At 41.5% G+C, this 24,750-nt stretch overlaps 1 protein-coding gene across 4 annotated transcripts in view; it reads left to right on the top strand.

Annotated features, from left to right (window-relative positions):
* tnr (tenascin R (restrictin, janusin)) overlaps positions 1–24,750 on the top strand; it is a 115,530-nt gene that overhangs the window by 18,367 nt on the left and 72,413 nt on the right. For 3 of the 4 annotated variants that reach the window (XM_048248113.1, XM_048248120.1, XM_048248100.1), the window contains exon 2: positions 2,878–2,914. The exons of the other annotated variant lie outside the window; for it this stretch is intronic. The gene's annotated coding sequence lies outside the window, so the exon portion shown is untranslated. The remainder of the gene's footprint in view (positions 1–2,877; positions 2,915–24,750) is intronic. 4 annotated transcript variants of the gene reach the window in all.

Here is a 24,750-nt window from a genome sequence, read left to right as displayed (position 1 = left end):
AAATGGCCAGACCAACCATATGAATGTATGACAGCCTATGAGTGTTTCAGGGAACACATCAAAATAGTTAAGGTATAACTCATGAACGATGACAGACGTGGGTGAGCTCTCTGAATGGAAATGTCAAGAGGGATAATTTCTTCACATATGTGTCAGTCCATTTGTAATGAAAGCCTTGTTTTAAAGGTCATGTCAATAGCTCGTACCCGCCGCCCCCCCCACTACATGATATTAACCATTGAAGCCCATAACTGTCATCAAAGAGAACTAATGCAATATGTATAGATCTCCGTGACTTTAGCTTCAGGGTTGCCTTCCTCTTTAATGTACAATTTATTGATCTCCTGTTTTTCAAATCACTACATTCAATGGGTATTCAAATTGGCCTAAATTCTCTAGCTCTCTTCCACTCTGTCCGACTCTCTTTTGTTTATTTAAGGCTCAAACTACCTCTCTGATTAAATACTTATTTAGATCATATATATATATTTTTTTTTTCTGTTGGGTATATACTTACACTACGTCTGGCAGCAATCAAACTGATAAGACTCGAGCTATTATCTCCTTCATCTTAAGTAGCTATCTCTAAAACATTCTGTATTGAGCAAAATACCCATGCCCCCTGACACTAAAGAGCATCAATCTCAGTCAGTCCATAGATCAGTCTCTAATTTTAAACCTTATCTCAGATCAATACCAACAAAATTAATTTTAATTGTTTTCACAGAGGACGGTTTCGGGCTTCTCAACCAAACGTATGACTTAGCTGTGTGACCACTGGGCCGGCTGCTTGAGTGTGCTGTGTGGGCTTTGGTTCCTGGTTCAGGCACACTGTATTGACTTTCTCAGTGCCTCATGTGCTTCAGGGCAAAGTGCTGAGCAAGCAGGAGGTACCCCACCCCCAGCCCAACAATATGTAAAGCTGATTTATTGGTTCAAGGAGTTTGTTAATTTGTCCACCATTGACTGTGTAGAGATTTGGCTTTAAGCACATGGAAACAAGGATAGTGGACGTTAAGGCTTGTTTAATTGTGATGGTTGTTTTGGGTTTTCTAAGAAAAAAGAACATATGGAGGCTAGAAGAAAAAAAGGAGTCACAAAACAGACCTGAGATGATGCCTCTCAGCTGGGTACAGATTGAAGTGTCATGACTGAATGAGAATGACTTTACATCTAGAACTTTCTTTTTATGGAAAAAAGGCTCCTTTGTGGTAATGTGTCCATGGATCCTAAAATAAGTTCAGCTGCTGAATTTTCTCTAGCAGAGAAATTAAGTCATTGTGGGATATCACATTTTCTAACCAGAAAAGATTGTTTTCAGAGTAGATCTTGGATGGGAAGTTAATGATTGTGTTTGATGTGTTTCAAAAGGAAGTGTTTGTTATGAAAGATTAATTTGTGGATTTACTTCAACACATTATTATTCATTTTCTGGAAGAAAATCATATTCACATGTGTACTTGGCGTCACTTCAACATAAAATGGCTTCTTGGCATTTATCAGAATCTGCTATAGTCTACCTTTTTGTCTGTGTTTATCAACCCACTGCAGCAATGTCTGAAGTAAGGCTTAATACCAGGTTGGCACTGTTACCCTTGCTCATGAATGTAGTTTAATTGGAAAATATTTCTGGAAACTATGAGTTGAGAGATATTTTTGCCGTCACCTAAAACACAAATAGCTTCTCAATTTGCCTTGTAGAGACCCCAGGAGATCCATCAGGAAGAAAACAAATGTACATCCGCGCTACTACGGGTCACATCTAGCGCATCAACGGGAGAGGACCGAATCCAGTAGAAGAGAGAGAGTTCACCGGAGCGACAAAGATGTGAAATTTAAGTATTTTTTCAAGACTTGACTCTGATGAAGACGTGGCACACGTCGAAACGTTAGTCCTTATGTTGAGACCTTAAATAATAAAAAAAATACTTAAATTCCACATCTTTGTCGCTCCGGTGAACTCTCTCTCTTCTACTAGATCCATCAGGAAGTTTGGTGGTTTGGGTTAGGAAAAAAATGGAAATGATTTGTGGGCAACTGAATCACCATGCCTTTGCATGACAAGGGGGTTTATTAAGTCACATTAACAGAGGTTTTTTTTTTTTTGTGAAGGAAAATTCTATCCCACCACACATCTACCCACCTCCAACCCTCCATGTCCTGCACATATTCAGAAAGAGTTTTTGATAGATGGCTTGCACTCCATAAACAAATGAACTTTATCTTCATTGTAGTTTTGGCCTGTGCCCAAAAAGGACACCCATAACTGTTGCTATGCTATTTATACATTTTAGGCTGAACAAACTAATATTTCAGCATTTTTCATCCTTAGCTAGAGCATATAACAAATGGGGCTTCTGTTGTCAACAACTTAGCTATACTGGATAAGAAAGGAAAGAGCATTCATTTTAGAATATTCAGCCTTTATTTCACTAACATTTTATATTCCATTTTAAAGGTATGCTACGGTATGCAGGTTTAGGTATTTTTGGCGAGTTTAGCTCCCTCTAGAGTCGCAATGTATTTATATGTTATTCTGCTATTGTAAATAGCAAACTTCTCGCGACTTATCCCCTCTGTACACAATGCAAATGCTTTTGTTGTGGAGGTGAAGGATTAACAACAGGCAAAAACTAAGGTACTAAGGTAAGGTACAAAAACTAACTCTCCAAAGGACTATATCTACTGACAAGGTTTCAGATTCTCGTGAGTTTTGGCAGGGCGGCACTCTCTGCATGGCTGTTTTTCTCCGTAGGGACTTGCTACATCTATGCTGTATAGCTATGCTAGATGAACAAGTTTGTTTACCACCAAATTGGCTTCAGAAAGATGAAAATCGTGCATAGTGTGCCTTTAACTATCTTTTTTTCCTTGCAGGATTCCGTTGTCCAGATATCAAGGTGTAATTGCTTAGGTAAGTCTGATTTCATGGCAAGTCTGTAACTAATATGCAATCTGTAATTATCTGAAATACATTGCTGTTATTTTCAGTGCACTTTATGAAAGAAACTAATTAGCACAGTAAATTATATTTTGCATAATGGAGCAACATATCCCTGTAAAAACACATTTCACATTTCACATTTTATGTCACCTCGGACAAGTGGATTTCTTATTCATATCATTACATTTTAGAGTGATTCTACGAAAGTCATCCACATTAAATAATATCTGTACAAAAGATATTCAGTCACTGCATTGCAGCAATATACAACCAAACAAAGGCACTCTTCCCTTTTCCTGGAATAGAACAAAATCCATTCAATCACTTTGAGGAGGGTCTGCCTTAATAGGCACGGTCTGTAAGTTGCTGTCCATGGTACTGAATAAGCATGGGCAAATCATTTTGATTGTGAGGCGTCTGCTTGTCCTGGCTGGGCTAAACCTAGAATAATCAGATGGAATATATTCACTGAAAAAAACCCAACAGGAATCACCAAGACATTATTAGATTGGGGTGGGGGGGTTGTTCATGCACTCCAACACACCCCCACGCCACCAGCTAGGCACATTTAAGAGTATCTCTCATACACTACACAAGTGGGCTATGTGTGACCAACAACTCCAGCGCTGTCTCCAGTTACAGACAGAGGAAGTCTAAATACCGTGGCTCTGTGCATGAAACCAGTGGAGCCGCCGCCTATTCAATACTATTGCGAACACACTCGGCCACATAAGAGATGTTTATTAAACTTGGCTAGGCTACATTGAGCCTCTTTGTCTGGCGGCGATGAAAAGTCTCGGCCTCTCTGAATGCCGGAGCTCAGATGGTAATGATAGACTGGGAGAGGAGGGGTGGGGAGCCGTTAGTGCCGGTCACGGATGTCTGTGAGGATGCTTTTCTAATGTGGTAGGGCGATTAGCATGTTCTCCCATTAATGTTAATTGGAACAACTGGGAGGCTGTCAAAGCACACAACTGAAGACACAACGGAAGATGGCTTCCATTACGTCTGTGTAAGGCTATGACACATTTGTTGGAAGCTAGAGAAGTTTTATACAGGCCTTCAAAGCAGTGAGTTGCCGTTGAGTGAGTCTGCACGTGGTACAACATGTGCAGCTTGTTATTCAGCTTTTTGAGACATAAGAGGGAGGTTATTGATTTCTCAAATGTCACAGGGTAAATGTTAGCAATTTCCCCCACTAGACAAATGGTGAAGTTTTATGAGATCAATGTTGACTTTTATAGATGATTTGATTGTGCTGACATACTGGAAAGCAGAGTGGAAGTCTACTACTGAGATAGCATTTGTACATGCAAGTAAATAAAGATGTAGAGGTTTCTCATTTGCATTCAAAGACAAAACGATTTATTCTATTGATCATTTTTCAAGCTATCATTATAAGAAATGAAGATGGACAACTGGCTCACTTTCACTTCAGAGTTGAAGACAAAACTGAAATGTAATACTTCACAAATGATATTTGGTATAACTGTGTGTTGTGTCTGTGTTAGTTGAGTGATGATGCTCATTCTTGACTACAGTATGCCACAAGGTCTGTGTGACATACTTACATACTTTGGAACCTACGAGATGTGTAGTTCTCTTAGCACATACAGTACATTGATGGGAGTACTTGTTTCAGATATGCCAACTTACTGCAAAGCACCTCAGATGGTCACAGTTCTACAACTTTAGGTGTGGGATTCAGTTTCAAATGAGTCTGAAGAGAAAGTTTGCGTACTATTCTGTCACCAGAACAAAAAGTGAACTTTTTCTTTTATAATTGAGGAAGGCATTTACATTTGGCAAAGAGGCTTTAAAAACCCCCAGCAGGTCATCCCGGTCTAGGCCAAAGTGCCGGTAATAAAAATGAGTAATGCCAGATACAAGCACCAAAAAAAAGAACAGAAAAAAAGAAAAGAATAGAAAACGAGGGAATGGAGGTGGAATTAGAGGAGGCACTGGGAGACTTTTCAGTAATGAGGAGGAATAGCACCAGCTTCATACTTTTGAACAATAGCAAGCTGGTTTGGGCAATCAGTGATGGTTTCCTGCTTATCGCTATGCTGCCTCATCTTGCTCACAGAGAAGGGTGCCCTCGTAAGTGCGAAAGGAACGGCAGGAGGAGGAAGAGGAGCAGGAGGAGGAAGGGGAGGTAATGGAAGTGAGAAGTGAGAAATGGAGAGATGCACATCTCCTTTCATTAGCGATTTTAGAAGCGTGGCACACTCGTTCTCCGCTCTAATCCCTTTGTATCCTCCACTCCACTCTCACCCCGCCAGCACCACAGGCTGTGAATACGCATCGGACACACTCATTATCAGCCTATTTATTTCATGTCACGAGGTTCGGGGAGGCCACCAGATATGTCAGCCAAAATAAATAAGACAAACCTGGGGTTTACATTGCAAGTCAGATAGAAATGACATCCTTTAGAAATTGTCTGTGGTCACGGAAATGCACTCATGCAACAAGCATTTTTATTTTCAACAATATTCCTCCACCCTACCCATCAATTCACAATCCCCAACCATCACAAATACAAATGGAAAAACAAGCTGGCCGCTTAAAATTAGGAGACAGACCAAAGAGTGCAAGGGGAGAATAACGAATACTCCTGAAGTCATTCTAATCACGCAGTCAAAAGTTTGAGTTCAGATTCTATTTGTTTGTTTGAGTATGTTTATTTTTAAATAGATCAAATATTATTCAAGAGGTGATAAACCTCTCTGTTTTTGGTTTTTGCAAAACAGTCCTGGACACAGCAGCTTTAATCCTATAGGTCTCAGTGGCAGCATGTGCCCCAGATTTGGAAAAGCATGTAGGAGGCTCCCTCGGGAAATCGCTGTGCTTCCCAACCCTCTGTGTTTAGATTGACAGTCATACCTCCTCCACCAGTGGCCTACTGATGTGTTGTTCTTAATAAGGCTGTTTCTGTCTCTCTCTCTCTCTCTCTCTCTCTCTCTCTCTCTCTCTCTCTCTCTCTCATGAGCCTGAAACAGTGCAAGGGGACAGGAGAGTGACAGCTGTAGTAGTACAGGTTTTTAAGGGTGCCATTATGTCACAGGAGCAAGGTTGTGACCGCAGCCTCTCCCATGCCCTCTCTAGTAAATCTAGGGGACATGAAAGAGGGACCTTCAGAAAATGCTCGCGGCTTTTGTTTTCCAGCGATGTCAAGGACTCTGCACAATCAGGATGCTCTTTCCTTGTGGGAGCCATGTCCCAGGAAAGAGAGCTAAATTGATTCTTGGGGAGGATAATCATATTATTCTTCTCCCCCTGCTGAGGAACAGGCTGCTGTTAAGCCAATTGTGTCCCCAGGTTGGGGCTGTCTGTCAGCCATAGAATTTTTTAATTATCGCGTGATATTCATTTTCCAACAGTTTTCTTTTCCTACAGCAGCTGTAATAAATGTGTTGAATGTAAATACATTTCAGGGGAATGCATTTGGCATATAGATGGGAATGACTAGATACTTAATTGAGTTGAAAACCTAAATCTAATCCAATGGGTATAGGCAAGGTTTAATATGGTGGTTTTGTTTTTGGAGAAGTGCTTCAACGTATGGTGCTCTTGTCAAGCTATGTGTGTATTTTAGCAAGAATGCCAGTTTTGGAAGAAAACAGTGTCATAAAATCTTCTTGAGGTTCTTGAGGGTGCCATATGGCACCGTAGATGTTGTTATGTAGGAGAAAAGAATGCATTTTAGCACGGAAGGATTACACAAGGAACACATTTGCTTGCATTTTGTGAGAGAGGCAGTGATGTACACTTGTAAGAGATTGCAAAATAAAGTAAAAGACACTTTTGTCACCACAGGGGATTAACTACATTATAGTGTGCTGGTTAGTTAAAGGGAATAGAAGGGAGCTAAACCTATCTATACCACCCTCTGCTGTTGGGGTGATGTTTCTTCTTTGAAGACAAATGAGGCTTTGGTTAAAAAGCGTCAGCCAAATGTAATGTAATGTAATGTAATGTAATGAAATGCCTATCATACTACATTAAGTTAAATATATTAAGGAGGGTTTTTCAGGTGGTTTTAGGTAGGACAACAAAGGAGACAGAGCTTTTGTTACATGTTGTTGTGCCACTCTGTATTTAATGTCTCACTTAGTAACAATGGGATTATATAACCAATGTTACTGTACATACACAAGCCATTACAGGAGAAAAAGAAAAGAACATGATGGAATAAGTCCTCAGAATATTATTATCTCAAGGTATTTGAATAATTAGTTTGTGTATGTTGTTTGTGTATGTAGTTTGTGCATGTTGTTTGTGTGTGTAGTTTGTGACATATTCCTAGTTGAAATACTGTAATGCTTTAATTTGCATTTTAATTAGCATTTTTATACCAGTACATCTGTGTTGTAACACAGGTTGGTCATGCTATCATACACGTACAAGAGTGGTGCAGGTTCTTCATCTCATGGATGTTCACAGATGAACAGGAATTCATTACTCAGACAAATCCCCATGATGTCACACTCCTCATGCCTTACATAGGCTATCTATCCAATGCCATTAGTTTCTATGACCGCCGCGCAGCGAAGCGGCGGTCATATAGGTTTAGTCAGATTTAAAAAAAAAATTCCGTCAAGGATTCCCGGGACACTGTAAGACCGGGGTACACGAAACTTGGTGGGCATGTAACCCCACATGGATAGCATGGAACCATCGTTTTTCGTTTTGATCTGTAGCCCCCCCGCTGGACTGGACCCCCCGAAAGGAGGGTAGGGCAGACACAGTTTTCTGTGAATATCTTGAGAACCGTAGGGCCTACTGTATAGGATGACCAATTTTTTGCGTATGTTTGTTGTTGCGTATGACACATACTCACACAGTAGACATATATATACGCATGCATGCACATGCACACACACAGGCACATAAACAGGCAAACACACAAGCACATGCACACACACACACCCACCCACCCACCCACACACACATAAACATAAACATAAACATGCACACAATTCAAGAATTTCTCTTGAGAATCAAGAATTATGAACAGGCAAGATGGGGGTGGGGTTATATAAAATGTATTTTACATGTGAAAACTATGAACTAATCATGTTTTGGTACTTGTTGTCTAGCAGATACCAGTGAGAATTGAGTGTGCATAATGCAATTCAGTGAGACAGTTAGAATCATATATGCCTTTCAGCGTGACTTATTTTTGTGGAAAACATGTGCTGGACTGGGCGGCGGTCATATTTTGTACCGCTCTGCGGTACATCTAGTTTTGGTAACACTTTACTTGATGGGTGAGTTCATAACACATTCATAGCAGCTATCATAAACTGCACATAAAGCATTCATGACTGTTTCATGAGACATGACTCAACATGCATACCAAACCTTTTATTAATGTGGAAGACAGAACGATGAACTTGTCAAACTTGTCAAAATAAAAGTCCAACAATTGCAAAGCAGCATTGCCGTTTTTCTCTCCAGCCTTTGTAAATATTTCATGAATATCTTATGAAGTCTACATTGAATGTCACTTTACTATACAAGTTGTGAAGTATTCATAAACACTGAATTTAACACTGGGAGGTAAACTAGCCTACATTCAGCTGACCCGTATTTGTGTAACCTGGAACGGTTTGACATTCCCAGTAGCAAAAGATGAGAAATCATCTGCAAAGGTATCATAAAACAAATACATTTTTATGAAACAAAAATGATTTGCTTGACCATGTTCTGTCTTTTTGGCACTGGAGTAGCCCATTGACTCAGATGTGACGTGATCAGGTAAGAGGTTTGGAACAAAAACGGCAATGCTGCTTTGCAATTGTTGGATTTTATTTTGACACATTTTTGTCGTTCTGTCTTCCACATTCATGAAAGGTTTGGTATGAATGTTGAGTCATGTCTCATGAAACAGTCATGAATGCTTTATATGCAGTTTATGACAGCTGCTATGAATGTGTTATGAACTCACCCGTCAAGTAAAGTGTTACCGTTATTTCTATTTCCTCAGTCAGTTGTAAACAGTCTCTTAGTGGAACAAACTGTGTCAGTTCCGTTCTGTTTTATCAGATTTTTTAAAATATTGAGGTTAATGTGCTGATTACAAATTATTCTTTGATTGTTCTATCTGATCAGTTTGTAATACTTCTGCATATTAATTATTTTTTGTTTATGATTCTGTCACAGCTAAAATATTTTTTTTATGGTTTATGGCTAGACTGCAACTTGAATTGAAAATAAGAAAAGACTAAAAAGTTGTCAAGATCATGATTGCAATGCTATTTACATGTATTTAGAACAACTATAAAGACGGTGCAGCTTTATTCAGAAAGCAACATGCCACAGCACTTATCTCTCCTCTGTTATACCAGTACTCAAGAGTACTTTAACATGCTCTTAGGGTCAGAATACCTTGTCACTGCATATTTTTCTCTTGCTGTAAATCTCCTGCTCCCACTCTCGGATTTAAACACACGCGTAGGCCTACACACACAAGCACACACACACACACACACACACACACACACACACACACACACACACACACACACACACACAGAATTCATTACATTTGCAGGGGTCATATTCAGTAAACCTGTAAGTGTGGTGATATATTTCACTTCCTGCTCAGTCTGCAAGGTCACTTTTCCACTTGAATAAAAGATTTATTTACCTATAAAACAGCAAACAATACATCCCCTCCCCACATGCCACGTGTCTCACAAGGAGGAAAGATACTATTGAAACATCTACAATTACGCTAGACAAGGTGAGGGTCCTCATAAAGTGCAGAAGCTATTCCCTAAGCCCTATCATGCTATTTGATCCCATGTGAATAGCACAGGGCCCTTGCTCACTCCCGCACTCCTCCACTATGCATCTCAGAAGAGAATAGCACACGATCATCAAAGTGACTGCAAAATCACTCATTCCTGCCGAGATAATGGGAGTCATCCTGATGCCTACGAATCTATTGCCATTGATGCAGGCACAGAGAACACTCGCTCCCTGAGACAAAGCTACTATTTAGAAGGCGAATCGATTCGCTAAAAATACCCAACTTGCCTGACATTGGGATTGACCTGACTCCAACCCTGGTTATCAGGAGTGTCTCCAGCACAACACTTGTGCCAAAGGCTTTGTTGACATTGACACTGTCAAATGAGTATGAGTACACACCACTTGTACACAATGAGCGAATGGCAAGTGTTTAATAGATACAATGGACATCATGTGGGTAACTCCAGCTCCAGCATGTCCACAATTTCACTTCTGAATATAATGCATTTTCCGTGTACCGTAAATCCAGTGACTGAAAGTCTCATGATGTAGACCAAAACAGCACTAAAATGTAGAACAGCGTTCTCAGGAGTTGACTAATTTAACGAATCGATTGGCCCCTTGAGTGCTCTTGCATATTCTTCTCTCCATTGTTTAATTAGAGGCTGATTAACCCCCACCATCCCAGCCAAATTAGAATGAGATGCTTTATACATTCCATGCCTTGCTTTGCGTGTAAATTTGAAGTAATTGGAAAATGGAGAGTAACACCTGCTCATAGTGGATCCAGGGAACTGTCAATGGTGTTTCATTTTATAATATGCACATTTTACACTTAGTACAAACACATCTAACTACCCATGCACCTACCACAACCCACACACACACACACACAAACACACGCATACAGTACACACACACTAAGTGTTTTATTATGCTTTTTATCTATATCATCGATTCATAACCAGATCACAACAGAACAGTTTCTTATTCAGATCAGTTTCTTATTTTAGATATTGCATGGAAACATAATGATTCAAAATCAGAAAGAAGAATAAAAGATTTAGCACAAAAATCTGGATTTTATATTTTGACATATCCATCAGAGGGATGTCTCTGTAGTCTCTGTAGTTTGTACAGTACTTATGGCAATCATTATTCATGGCATTAGAAAGTGAGTCTTGGCATGGAGTAATCTTGGCCATTCAATCACCAGGCCTGGTTGTTCTTCTGCCACGGGCATGATTATGGAGCGGGAGACATTGGACAGATTGCGTGCAATGAATTAAATATCACCTCCTTGCATAGCTAAAGTCCGTCCAACGCACATTCCTCTAATCACCAGGATGATGTCTGTGCATAGCAATGCCAGGATCACGGATTTGCTCCACCACGGGAAATCAACCGACCATGATTATTTCACCGTGTTGTTCGTTACTAACCAGTCATGTCGTCCCATTTCCAATTCATCTAACATATCTTTTCATGTACAACCACAATTGCACAGCTGCAAAAAATATACAGTGGCTCTTTGTAATTGAGTAAGATGATGTATTGGTCTCATTGGATGTTCTTAATGAATCTGCTCATTTTGGGGTGATTCCCCTTTCTTTAATCTCATAGACCTTTTTATCAAATTGAGTGATTTGCCCTTCATGCAGCTGTCATGTTTGTGGTTAAAAAAACCCTCTGATGTCTGTACACAGTTCTGGCAAAAAAACACAAACATAGTTGCTCGGACCAAATCATATGTTCTCTCTGCCAGTAAACACACATTCTTCAGGAGTGTGGAAGGGAAGGCTGTGATTTGATTGACTGTTGAGCGACAATATCAACAACTTTTTTGTCAAACCAAAACCCAATTCACAGGCTACATCTTTAATACACACATGCTTTTTTGTGGTCCTGTATTTGGAAATGTCTGTGCAGTAAGTTCATGTGAATCATGCTGCATTTCCTCCAGTTCCATGATAAACCTCGGCTGGCAGACATAGGCTGGGGGCAGCCGTGGCCAACTGGTTAGCACTTCGTACTTGTAACCAGAGGGTTGCCGGTTCGAACCCCGACCAGTAGGAACGGCTGAAGTGCCCTTGAGCAAGGCACCTAACCCCTCACTGCTCCCCGAGCGCCGCTGTTGTTGCAGGCAGCTCACTGCGTCGGGATTAGTGTGTGCTTCTCCTCACTGTGTGTTCACTGTGTGCTGTGTGTGTTTCACTAATTCATGGATTGGGATGAATGCAGAGACCAAATTTCCCTCACAGGATCAAAAGAGTATATATAATTATACTTATACTTCACATGACATGGAGGTGGGCCACATTGGTGACACAATCAGTTAGGCTACTACTGGCAGTTTCATAATCACTTCAGCCAGAAACCTCAGTCCGTAATTTGTGCGATGAAACCTTGCTGTTGTTGTTGCTGATGCTTGTGTTTGTGCTGCCTTGTGTGTAAACAAACAAATGAATGTGTTGATTCAGCATCGACCCCCTGTGCACTTGGGAGTCTTGATTTCACAATCAATAAGCACCTCTCATATTTAAGCTTGCAGGTCAGTTTGTCCACAGCTTGTTTCTACGCTCTGCTGTGGTAATGTCTACACAACTGCATGTTATAGTTTAACTTGTGTTTGAGAGATGTACAGTATTGGAAGTAAAGGGAATGAACCATTAAAATTGTATTCATAGAATAGACACGTTTGCCAGTGTCATCACGGCTGTGTCTGATAGATTATTGCCAAGAGGAGGAACTGTAGCCAGAGGCCATTAAAAGAGACCGTTTTATTTCATTCCAAGTATCCATTGAAATACAGAATGCTGAGTCAATGCTGTCAAAAACCCATGGTCAAAGATGCATTTCAATCTAATGAAGTTTGAAACAGCAGCATTAAACAACGATCCCTATTTTCCCCATTGTTTTGCTGGTTGCATTCTTATTATCCTTTGCATGTCTAATCCTTTTTCCTAGTTGAACTGCTCAGGAGCCTTGAGAAAGGGAAGACTGCAGTCTAGTTACCTTTTGTAATTACCTCTAATAGCTGCCATTCATTGAGCACTCTGAGATCTCATTGATTTTTTTTGAAGGGGTGTTTAAACAAAAGGTTTGGGTTTGGGCTTTTTGTGTCTGAATGCCACGGTCCTCGAAGGTGGACACGCCGATATGTCGGTACAGACTCCCTGGGCGCAGGCTGCCGGGCCATCGATCCGCAGGGAAAACAATGTGCCTACGTGCCCATCCCTGTGGCAGCCCGTATTGGCGAAGTGTTTGTTTTTATCAGGCCTGATCACAGGAACTTCCTCCCGTCCGCAAACTACACCTAGACAAGCGGTGGAAAGGAGAAGAAAATGCTAAAATGGTGACTTGTGAGATAGAGGGGTGGAGTACCAGCGATTAAATGCTAAAATGGTGACTTGTGAGATAGAGGGGTGGAGTACCAGCGATTAAATGCTAAAATGGTGACTTGTGAGATAGAGGGGTGGAGTACCAGCGATTAAATGCTAAAATGGTGACTTGTGAGATAGAGGGTGGAAGCACATTAAATGCTAAAATGGTGACTTTGTGAGATAGAGGGGTGGAGTACCGGCGATTAAATGCTAAAATGGTGACTTGTGAGATAGAGGGGTGGAGTACCGGCGATTAAATGCTAAAATGGTGACTTGTGAGATAGAGGGGTGGAGTACCAGCGATTAAATGCTAAAATGGTGACTTGTGAGATAGAGGGGTGGAGTACCGGCGATTAAATGCTAAAATGGTGACTTGTAGAAATGTGGTGATTAAATGCTAAAATGGTGACTTGTGAGATAGAGGTAAATTGCTAAAATGGTGACTTGTGAGATAGAGGTGGACCAGCGATTAAATGCTAAAATGGTGAAGATAGAGGGTGGGTGCGATTAAATGCTAAAATGGTGACTTGAGATAGAGGGGTGGAGTACCAGCGATTAAATGCTAAAATGGTGACTTGTGAGATAGAGGGGTGGAGTACCAGCGATTAAATGCTAAAATGGTGACTTGTGAGATAGATGGGGAGCCGTGTGAGGGTGCGCCTCAGCTGGACTCCAGGGTTGAGACCACGCCATGCCAGAGAGGGCAGGGGCATGACCATTGGAAACAGATTGACCAAGAGTAAGAATATGCAGAGGCAGAGACAAACACTGTGGGATCGATGCGGTTCTGCTGGTGGGCAGCAGAGGAGGTCAGCCACCAGAGACTAGAGGACCGAAGGCTTCATTCAAAGGTAGCATGCATCAGCGGTCTGAAACTACTGGGTCAATGGACCAACCCAGAGAATGAAGGTCGAGCACTAGGACTGATAAATTGGCATTCATTTCTATCGACACATTGACTGTTTGAAAAGCAATTGCGTAATGGTTGCTGTACTGTTAGGATCTTAAGACTTGAATTATACCAAAATAGTGACCGCCTCATACTGCAGGGAAGAGATAAAAGTAGCTGAAGACCCTAAAAATTGCAACATCTAAATCAATTGCATACATTACTCACAAACATTGATGAATTTTGTGTGGACTGATTGGATACAGCTCACATTTTATCGACATACCTATATGACCTAAATATTGGATATATCTCATATTTTACCAACAAATTTACCGGACAGTGACCTTTTTAAGAACATACAGAGCTGTAGAAGTCATGTACAATCCATGAGGTGTGTCTATGGACAAACAGGGAATAGAAAAACCCTTCTCCCATCATATTGATTGTGTCTCTACTCATATTATGCAGTAGTCAAACAGTGTCAGCCTGCACTTGCACTATTCCCAGTTATGGGGTTTGAGATGGCTTGTGCACCAGCCTGAGGTCTTTAATCAGGATAAGTAACAGTGGAAATCTCCAGGTTCCACAGAGTGCACACAGATTAACCTGCTGATGGCTGGGGTCCCTGGTCTTATGGCAAACCATACTGAATTATTTACGAGCCTCTCTCTGATTCCCGTTCAGCATACTACTACCAGCAGAATTCTGCATCGGCGAGTTATAGCTCTGGTCCCTTCCAACAGTCTCTCAGATAGAACATAATCTGATTTGCTCACCTAATGAGACGCTGTGGCATTCGCCATGCTTGCCAGAGCTGCAGGCATGCTAGGCTCTGCCGCGGTCTGTGTACCTACATATGACTTGATTGGGGGAGGGCGTTATTTTTAGGTGACTGCGAAGGAGGCAGGCTTTAATGAATGGGCCCTTTTTTGCAATCTGACAGGAGAGAAATCGACTGCAGAGTTGGCAATGTTTCCCAGGCTGACCAGAGCAGAACGGTGGAGCAGGGCTCCTTTGCTTTCATCCTGTGGGAAATATGCCTTGTGCCACTATCTAGCGAAGATATGAAAATATCAGTTAACAAATACTAACTAGCCATTGTAGTATATTGTAGAAGCAAGGCAGAAGAGATAGACACATTGACAGGTTTATGTTGTGATGTAAATATCGCTGAGGCAAAAAAAAAAAAAAACGTTATTAAAAATCAGTCATTTCATTCAGTTGAAATGCATGATCGCAGACTGGAGTTGTTTATTTTGGGTAAACAAAAAAGGCATACAGTGGAACAAAAAAGGACAATGGCGCTATTAAGCCACCTAATTAAGACTTGCTGCCTTGTTATCTTCCTTTGCTTCAAGCAACTGCTTCCCACCTCATTTCATTGTTCCATAAATATTTAATGTGTCCTCTATTTGGGGCACCCTTTCGATCAGGAGCAAATTGGCTGTAAGGAGACTTTAGAGGCGGCTCCCGGGCCATGTATGGAGCCTCTGAAGTGATTGTAAAATCCACTGAGGTATAAAATGGAAATGTTCAAACTCGGCGAGGGCGTGATAAATAAATACATAAGAGATCACCAGCTGCAGCTCAGCACCTCGCGCTGACCTGAGACAAGTGGATATGGAGACCACAGCCATATTACTTACTTTGGATTAAAAATCATCGCACTATACATAGTGATCTCTAGTGATCTGCAGTCTAAAGAGGAGTTGTGGAGATATTTAAGCACACAATTAATCCATTGGATTAGTTGGTGTAACATATGGAGAAGTGGTTGAATGTAGAATCACTCTCATATGAGACAAACTTTTTGGAACCTTGATAGACCTTACGATGACCCTCTGGCTTTGAGTATAGAAGTGAGAGTGGCTGTCGTCATTTCCCGAGGAGATAAAGTAGTGTTTCAGGCCTGTGACAAAAGGGTCCTCTTCATCAGATGCAATTTCACACTAACTGTCAGTCCTTAATTTTCCATCTCCATCCTCAGCCAGTGACCAGGGCTTTCAGGTTTAAGGCAGAGCGGAATGGGCCAATAGCGTTTAATTGCCTGGTTTTATGGAGGCTGCGGAGGAGTAATAGCCACTCAGCAATTCTGTCCACATGATAGATTCTGCTGATGGTCCTGGGCGCCAGGCTGTGTGCTCCGGTGGTCGAGCTGGTGAAAAAGGGCAAGCAGAAGGCTCAGGAAGAGTCACTATGGGCTCAGGTGCCGCTTGAAAGAAAACCTCTCACTGCCTTCATTGGGCTCAATTAGCCTTGACTGTCAATCCTCAATCCAGTCCTCTTTTTTTTTTGTTCTGCTTGGGTTTGCAAAAAAATTTGATGGGATAAGGGCGGAGGATTAATTAGTACAATTGGAGTCCCTGCGTGAAACTTTATTTACTTTAGGTGTGTGTGTGTGCGTTTGTATTATTTTCTAGACTCTTTCCTTCTCTTCCTGCTTTGATGTTGACTGGCATCGACTTTTATAACATTTCATCAATCACCTCAAAAAACAGACGAACACTAGATCAGCCCTTCAATTTCTTTGATGTTGTCGAGAGCAAATCAAATGCAGTTGGGGGTGGCCAATGCCACATGGACAAAAAAAAAAGTCATCTGCAGTTGACCTGCTAAACAAAGCTCAACAGCCATCCCTGGGTGTGTATTGCAGCTGGAGAGAACTGTAAGTTGGTGGGGGTGAGAAGAAGTGCTGATGCTAGTGAGCTGTAAAATGAAACCCCTCAAATAAAAGAAAACATTACTGACACAGAGGTAATGAAATAGACCCACTGAGTTTCTTTTTTTCTTTTTTATGGAATCAAGCGAGTTCCAATGCTTTATTATTCCCCCTTTTCATTCCCTCTGTATTTGTCATTCTCAGGCTTGTCCCTAGTTGGTAATAACACTGTTCATTTGGTGCAATAATGTTTAATGTGTTTGCTCAACATTTTTGCCATGTAAGCCATTCTGCTTCTCCCATGCTTTCACCATGCTCTCTGTATGATGATACTGGTTAAAATACATCCGAAATGACATTTGCTGATTTGTGATATCCTTTCACCAGAGCAATGAAGAGATAATAGGGTTGATTTAACAGCAGCATTATCTCCCCATCATTTCACTTGACTTTGTTCTGCTAGCTCTAAAATAGTGTGTTAGTATCCTTTATGTTTGTATCCTACAATATTAGAAAGTCTCACCAAACTCAAACATATGAAGATGGTTTATGTTCAAATGTATCAAATCTTAATCAGACCTTGGTTTAGCGAGATATGGAATGCTAGACATTGTGTCTAATTACTCATCATGCGATTGCTTTTGCAGTGCCAATTCATGATAAGTACATTTAAAGCTTCAATCCATAAAAACCAATTATCTTCTGCACAGCCTGACAACTAGGAAGCCATTTTTTTACATAGAGAATGTTAATGAAAGATCTGTCAGTTCAGGGACCACTGATAGCACAATCACTGAACAGAACTTCGCTTCAAAGTTGTTGTCTGCAGTTGTTTTTGTGTTTTGACTTTCAAGTTCATAATGATAAGAAATCTTGCCTCTCTTTTTAGCAGTGTAACGAGGCAGGCTTAGTTACAGTACAGTGGTCATGCACCATATGCTGTCTATTTCAATATCAGGAAAACAAAGTAATTTTACTGGAATCTGGAGGAGACAAGTACGTTGTATAAACAACTACAACATTGTTATAATAGTATTTCACATTTATACTAGTTATTCATATTTTATAGGCCTATCACTATGTGGTGCAACTAGTTGCTCATCCCATTCTCCAATAACCATCAAATGTGTCAATGTCAAAGATTACATGCTTTTATTAGATTCCTATCCCTATGGTCAAGCATTACATAGTGTAGTAAGAGTAACCTTGTAATCTTTCAAAACAAACCTCTCTTGTAAAAACAAACTGTGAAGGACAAAAACAACACAAATAGATCAAATACTTAAGGCCTTCAGCACACACTTAAGACACAGATAATGTTATCATTAGATGTATTCTGAATTTCTATGACATGGCTTGCAGTCCAGTACTGTGACAGTGATAGATGTGGAAAATAAAAGCTGCGTAACACCTCACACTTCACCGATTAGTGCCCTACCTTGTTACCACATTGCGATAGAGTGCATTGTCGAGGCAGATCAATCTCAGCAATGGCTTTTTCAGTGTCGGGAGTAATAGACCTTAGAAGTGGTACGTGCTTACATATTTCTTGCCGCTCTGCCAGGTATTCTTATGATAACAGATGGAGTAAAACCCGCGCGCACACATACCCGCACTGAGTTTTTAGACATGCATTTTCGAAAGCCGCGAGCCACTGACTTATATCCATGTCCTTGATAGACACTGACAGGTCCCATGTAAACCCTGCGCTGAGCTGGCTGGTGGTGACTGATGTTAGCCATTTAATGTGCATCAGCGCTTTCAAATCTTATTATACACCAAGAACCACAAGTCTCTTCTCCTCGAGAAGCCTTGAGACTCTGCTGTCAGCTCTCTTTGTGTAATAGTGAAAAAGAAGATGGTTTTCACTGCCCATGGGGTGGAGTGGTTCATGTCTGACACTTGACAGAAGGTTGCTTGTTAAGGTAATATGTGAATCATGCGTTCCATCAGACAGGGTAGGGTTTTCGAAGGTCTCTTTGCAGTTGCGTCTTTGAGCTTAATTGCTACTTGACTCTGCTGATCATCCTTACCGTCATACCTTTCCATGTTAGTCTTAGATAGATAGATAGATAGATAGATAGATACTTTATTGATCCCCAGGGGAAATTCAAGGTCTCAGCAGTCTTGGATGATGCCTTTGAACAGTTTGTGAGTGCAGCTCTTTCAGGTCTACCATGCTGACATGTTTTTAATGTTATACTAGGCTAGTAGTATTTTAGAACAATGGCATTCAGATTGCACCTGCTATTGTAAATGTCTGCCTTACTCAGGACAATCTTTGGATTTGATATACAGTATAACCTGAATAATTGATGCTAAAATCAGCAAAATCACAGAAAACAAAATTAGAAAAATTGAGGTAGATTGATTTGCATGATTTTAGACACACAATGTAAATGGATTAGAACCTCAGTGGTATGCTACTTCTGCACCCCACTCTTACAGACACACACACACACACACACACACACACACACACACACACACACACACACTCACACATATATAGATGCAGTGGTCTACAATCGCCCTCTTGCCTCCACTGAGGCGTGAATGGATGGTAGCAGTGAATAACCTTCTGAATGGAGGCAGTCAGCTCTCCAGTGCAGTGTTGTCATTTATCTCTCATATATCCCCTGTGTTTGTCCTTGTTGTAAACATAATCAGACGATTAGCATGAGAGATGGAGCTGTGGATCATTAGCAGGCCGATTTGCCTCTCCCTGTCTGAGCCCCACCAACCCCCTCTGCTGGTGAGATCCCAAAAATTCCTCTAGGCGTGTGAGATGGAGGGGGCAGACACTTCACTCTTGAGTTCAGTGGTACTGTAATTAGTGTCGTGTCCTGTTCGCCTGTGTCATTCTGCAGTCTAAGTGCTCTCTAATCAGGCTCATCTCAGAGGCATCCCAAGGTTTAGCGGGACTGGGGGATATCATGCCTTTGTTAAATGAAAGTGCATTTTTCAGTGTGGATGCCTTTGCAATATGAGACATATCTCTGCATATCTGTGACAGAGAGCCAAGCAGTGGATGGTGCAAGATGGTATATGACATTTAGAACAGTGCACAGTGACAAAAACCTCCAGTTATTGGTATTTGGATCTGTCAATGTTGTGAATGTTTTACACTTTCATGACTTGTATGTGCAGGGAACAGCACCAGCGACCTGCAACTGGGTTGCGAATGGCTGTCACACTGTTAATATGCAGAGTGGGGCAAGTGTTCCTGTCTGCCAACAATTACTGATAGCCTCCTCATGGACCTTTTTTTAAACACACGGTATGGGGCCTGTATGCATGGGCTAGGGGTCTTCATATTTCACTCAGTCCAGTGTGCTCACTGGTGCATGTCTCCATAGCGATAAGGGTGAGTGGCCAGGGCTTGACCTAGTTGAATCGGCAGTATTTCACACACACACATGGAAAACTGCCCCCAGTAAAAATGACTTTCGATTAGTTTTGACCTCAACTGCAAATGACACCCCCCTATTGGAGTGATCCATTGTCAAATTTGGTTTGGGCATGACAAAGTGCCTTCCTTATCTAAAAACCTCTAAAAATAGAATGATGTCTTCCGCACTTATTTGTTGGGGTCAGTTTGAGCTGGCATGATGTCGATGATCTCCAGCAGCTAGCCAGACCTCCCACACATACACGTGTATATGAAAAGCTGTGTTGAAAGGGACGAGTCTGTTTCATCCACGCTGCCTTACTGACTGGAAATGAGCTGTCATCTTGCTCTCTCTCTTTCTCTCTCTCTCTCCGTCTTTCTCTCTCTCTCTTTCTCTCTTGTCAGAGTCCATGCCAACTGAATGCATGATAGAGTGGGGAAATTAGGCAGATGCAAATAGAAGTTCGCTGGTGTTTTGACATTATTCTAGCCTAATCGAGGGCTGATTGGACAGCCTCGGCATGACCTTCCAGCAGAGAAAGCGCCCTGTCTAGCCCACGCTATTCTCAAGTGCTACTGTGTCTGAGGTTAACCCTTCAATTAGTGCAATGGTGGCAAGAAATTATCTCGTCTACTGAATGGGATGACCTTCTAACATCTATGGTTATTAGTGCTACTCAAACACCATGCTTGCATGCATAATACATGCATTTCTTCTCTGTCGTGGCGATAACATTTTTTTTAGGGTTAGGGCTGAGCTACACCAGGCGCGTAACTGAAGCGTTCCGTTCGCGTTGCGTCTGCTGCAACAATTAGCTTCCATTATAATCAATGGAAGTAGCTACACCAGACATGACAGTGGGGCATACGTTCGAAAAAAATAGACCATTCATCTAAAATAGATTTTACGCGTCGCGAACGGAACGCTTCACTTACGGCTCCTACACACAGCTGCGTGCGTTGCGTTGCTGGAGACGCATCCCATTCACTTTACATGGGCTCACGTGATCCGTTGCCGAACTGAATTGTGGGTCCGTTGCATCGCGTTTCTCCCGCCGCTCGCGTTGAGAAGTTCAGCTGTTGCTGCACCGACAGACGGCACCGGCCAATCAAGCCAATCGACTGACAGCACCAACCAATAAAATTACGGTTATACTTCAAGTCATTTGCATAGCTACCGTCGGGAACACCCACTGGCATGCGTTGACGGAACGCAACTGTGTGTAGGAGCCGTTACGCGCCTGGTGTAGCTCATACCTTATATACCATAGTTGCCATGAAGTAGACGGCCTGTTCAAAGTCACGAGTAGTGGCAGAGCAGAACATGTGCTCATGCTCCTGTTTCAATTGAGCAAAGCTGAATGGCTTTAGTTCATGCCGTTCATGCTGTACGTGCTTGTGCTCTTGCGAGACAGCCCAAGGTCCAGGAAAGGATGGAAAGAATATTGTGTTCAAAGTCCATGATTACTTCAGTGCCCTGACCCAGTTCAGTTTAATAAATACCTTAGACCTGGGATTCCCAAACTGTGGTACGCGAGCTGCCACTAGGGGGTAAGCAAGATGAAAAGGGCAATGTCGGAAAGGTATTAAAAATGATTAATTAATTAATAATCGAATGAATTCATAAATAATAAATAATTTTGAATCGGGTCAAAATGATATGGAAACGTGAAATTAAAGGGAATCATTTGTTAACTCTATAGCAGGCTATGTTTTCATTAAAAAAATAAGCTACCCACAATGCATGTGATTTCCTGCGGGCAGCCAGAATATCTGGCACGTTAGTTTTGTGGAAGTATAGGCTATGTAGAAGACTACGCAAACATGGAAAACTGGCTAAAAACAGGGACACTGTCCAAAAGGACCAATTAAAGGGATCGAAGAATAGAAGCGAGAGAAACAGAGCAGGAGACAGGTACTGATCTCTGTTTTCTTAGCGTGACAGCTCATAGACTGATTTTGTTATTTGTTATCATGTAGGGCGGCTAATTAAACATGATGCCAGGAATGCGTGAAATAGAATGTGTTACTTTTCGGATGGTGGGGGTACGCGAGCCGAGTCAGGATCTAAAAGGTGGTCCGTGGGGAAAAAAAGTTTGGGAACCGCTGCCTTAGACCCAATGCAGGATGAAACAGCTGTCTAGTTGTCACATGTAGTCTATATTACTGTTAATGTTATTAAACTGTCCTTCTCCAAGTAATATTGCATATGTGCATCTATTGACCTACTTATGCCTGTCTAATGATGCACAATCACATATGAGGCTCATAGGAACGGACCGGAATAATTTGTTTTGATGATGAGATTTCAGTTGTATTTTCATCCTTTCCCTCTACAACTAGCTCAGCTCTGTTCGCCGTGATCGTCGTGTTGCAGGTCAAAAAAGCTCATTTGTCCCTGGCCAAATGGTAAAAAAAAAAAAAAAATCAACTTTTCTAATATTGATGTTTTACTCGAATAGATAAAAGGTTCACAGGCTCAAAGCCCCACAGGTAAACACCCGCATCACTCACTCTGTCACAAAGATAAACGCACACACACAGACACACACACACACACACACAGACACACACACATAGACACACACAGACACACACACACACACACACACACACACACACACACACACACACACAGACACACACACACACACACACACACACACACATTCCTCTCTCACACTTCCATACACATACACATCACACCTTTTTTTCTTTCTCTGTCTTACAGAAATACACTTACACATACTGTACAGTACACACACACTCACATGCACACACATTCAATGATAGCAGAGGATGTCAGGAAGCCTCCCTGCTATGAATGGCCATATCTGGGAGGGCAAACAAACATGGGGGAGGCGTCCTGCTGCTCTCTGTCCTGTCTGACTCCACTCCTCTCCTATCCCCTGATGGACGACCACAAAGTGAACCACTTTCACTCCCAGAACTGGGTCAGCACATCTCCAGCCCAAAAGCTGTGTGTGTGTGTGCGTGTGTGTGTGTGCGCGTGCATGCTTGTATTGCTGTGCATGTCTCCCAAGGGCACACATTATAAGTTCTGTTTATACTGGACATGCCTAGACGGATCTATATAGGTGTTATTTAGGTAGCCTTGTGACTTCTGCTTGTGAGTATTGCTTTCCCACCAAACACCTGTACATCTCATTCAATAGCTGTGAGTAGCTGGTGTTATGATGATGTTAAGCTAAGCTGCCAGACCATTTACACACATGATTTTTTTTGTGATTACAGTTTTTCTCGATCGTTTTGATACCTGTGTCAACTCTGAAATCACACTCTCAAAACAGTTAACACCCGTGTCTGAACAAAAGCACTCTGGACAAAATGACACATTTTGCTTGCAAAAGGCTGTTACTCTCTCAAAACACTTAAAAATATGCAGCAAAAGCAAATCTTGCCTTCAAACACTACAACTTGTTGCCAATTAAAAATCAGTCTTTAATCAATCATTACACACTAGACAACAACAAAATGCAAAATCTAGTTCTCAAAATGAGCATTTTTGCTATGTTTGTTCCATTACTTTCTCATTTTTCTGGTAGGCCTATCAGAAAAAAACTGTGAAAGGGACAAAATGTACTGAATAAAAAATAATTTATTCATTCCTCCCAAGATGTACAGTGGGCAGTGCTTCGACTTGGCCAGCTTCACTTTCGCGGTCCTTGGGCTATGGGATCACGCTGTATCATCGTGACTTTAATTTGTATTTTTCCAGTGAGACGCTGCAACAACCCAAACAACTGGTAGATGGCTCAAGTGAGCAGGGTGTCTCGTAAAAAGAAATGGAGCCTGGAAAACCCTACACAGACTCTTCACTGCAGACTTTAGCAGACTGGTTTAGAAATAATGTAATAGCCAGAAATATGCCTGCCCTGCCCTAATAAAGAAATATTTGGTTAATCAGTAGTGAATCCCGCTTTTAGCCGTGAGACGAGGGACAAATTAAACATTCTGGTTTTCTCCGAAAGTGCAACGATGATAGACAGATATCATTTGGACAAAATATAGAGTATTAACCTCCGTTGCTCAGCCAAATGCCTTCCTGTTACGGCCCTGTTATCACGGAGTTACAGGCGATAAAGGATTTTTGATGGTCACAAGTTTACTTCATTAGGGACTGTTCGCTATTTATTTACCGGAGGAGTTTTGGGAGCATTAGTCCAAAAAGACGTGACCCTCCCTCGCCAGCAATACATTTTTCTATGACCTCCAAAGTGATTATGAAAAAAAATCACTGTCAACTTTTTTCCGGTTTATCGCCTACTGTATTTTAACGTTTTCACATATTTGGCCATAAGCCGTTTATCATAGGCTATCACGAAACCAAACTACAAAGGCGAACACTTAAACAGGGGGAATTAATTGGGCATGAATCATGCTGAACGCTATTTCGCTACCTTAGAATAATAAGGTTCTATCTGCGTTTTTGAGTAGGTACAACCGGGACGATTGAAGCGGGGGCCTAATGAAACATTCGGTTTTCTCCGAAAGTGCAACGATGATAGACAGTCATCATTTGGACAAAACATGGAGCATATTAACCTCCGTTGCTCAGCCAAATGCCTTCCTGTTACGTCCTGGTATCACGGAGTTACGAGCGATAAACGATTTTTGATGGTCACAAGTTTACTTCATTAGCGGTTTATTTTTTTGGATTATTAAAGAGTGTTTTTCATTTAAAGGTTTGACTTCAGT

This window comes from Alosa alosa, chromosome 1 (assembly GCF_017589495.1).
Source record: "Alosa alosa isolate M-15738 ecotype Scorff River chromosome 1, AALO_Geno_1.1, whole genome shotgun sequence".
In the NCBI taxonomy this organism is placed as follows: Eukaryota; Metazoa; Chordata; class Actinopteri; order Clupeiformes; family Clupeidae; genus Alosa; species Alosa alosa.
This window is presented reverse-complemented; position numbering and strand designations above follow the sequence as displayed.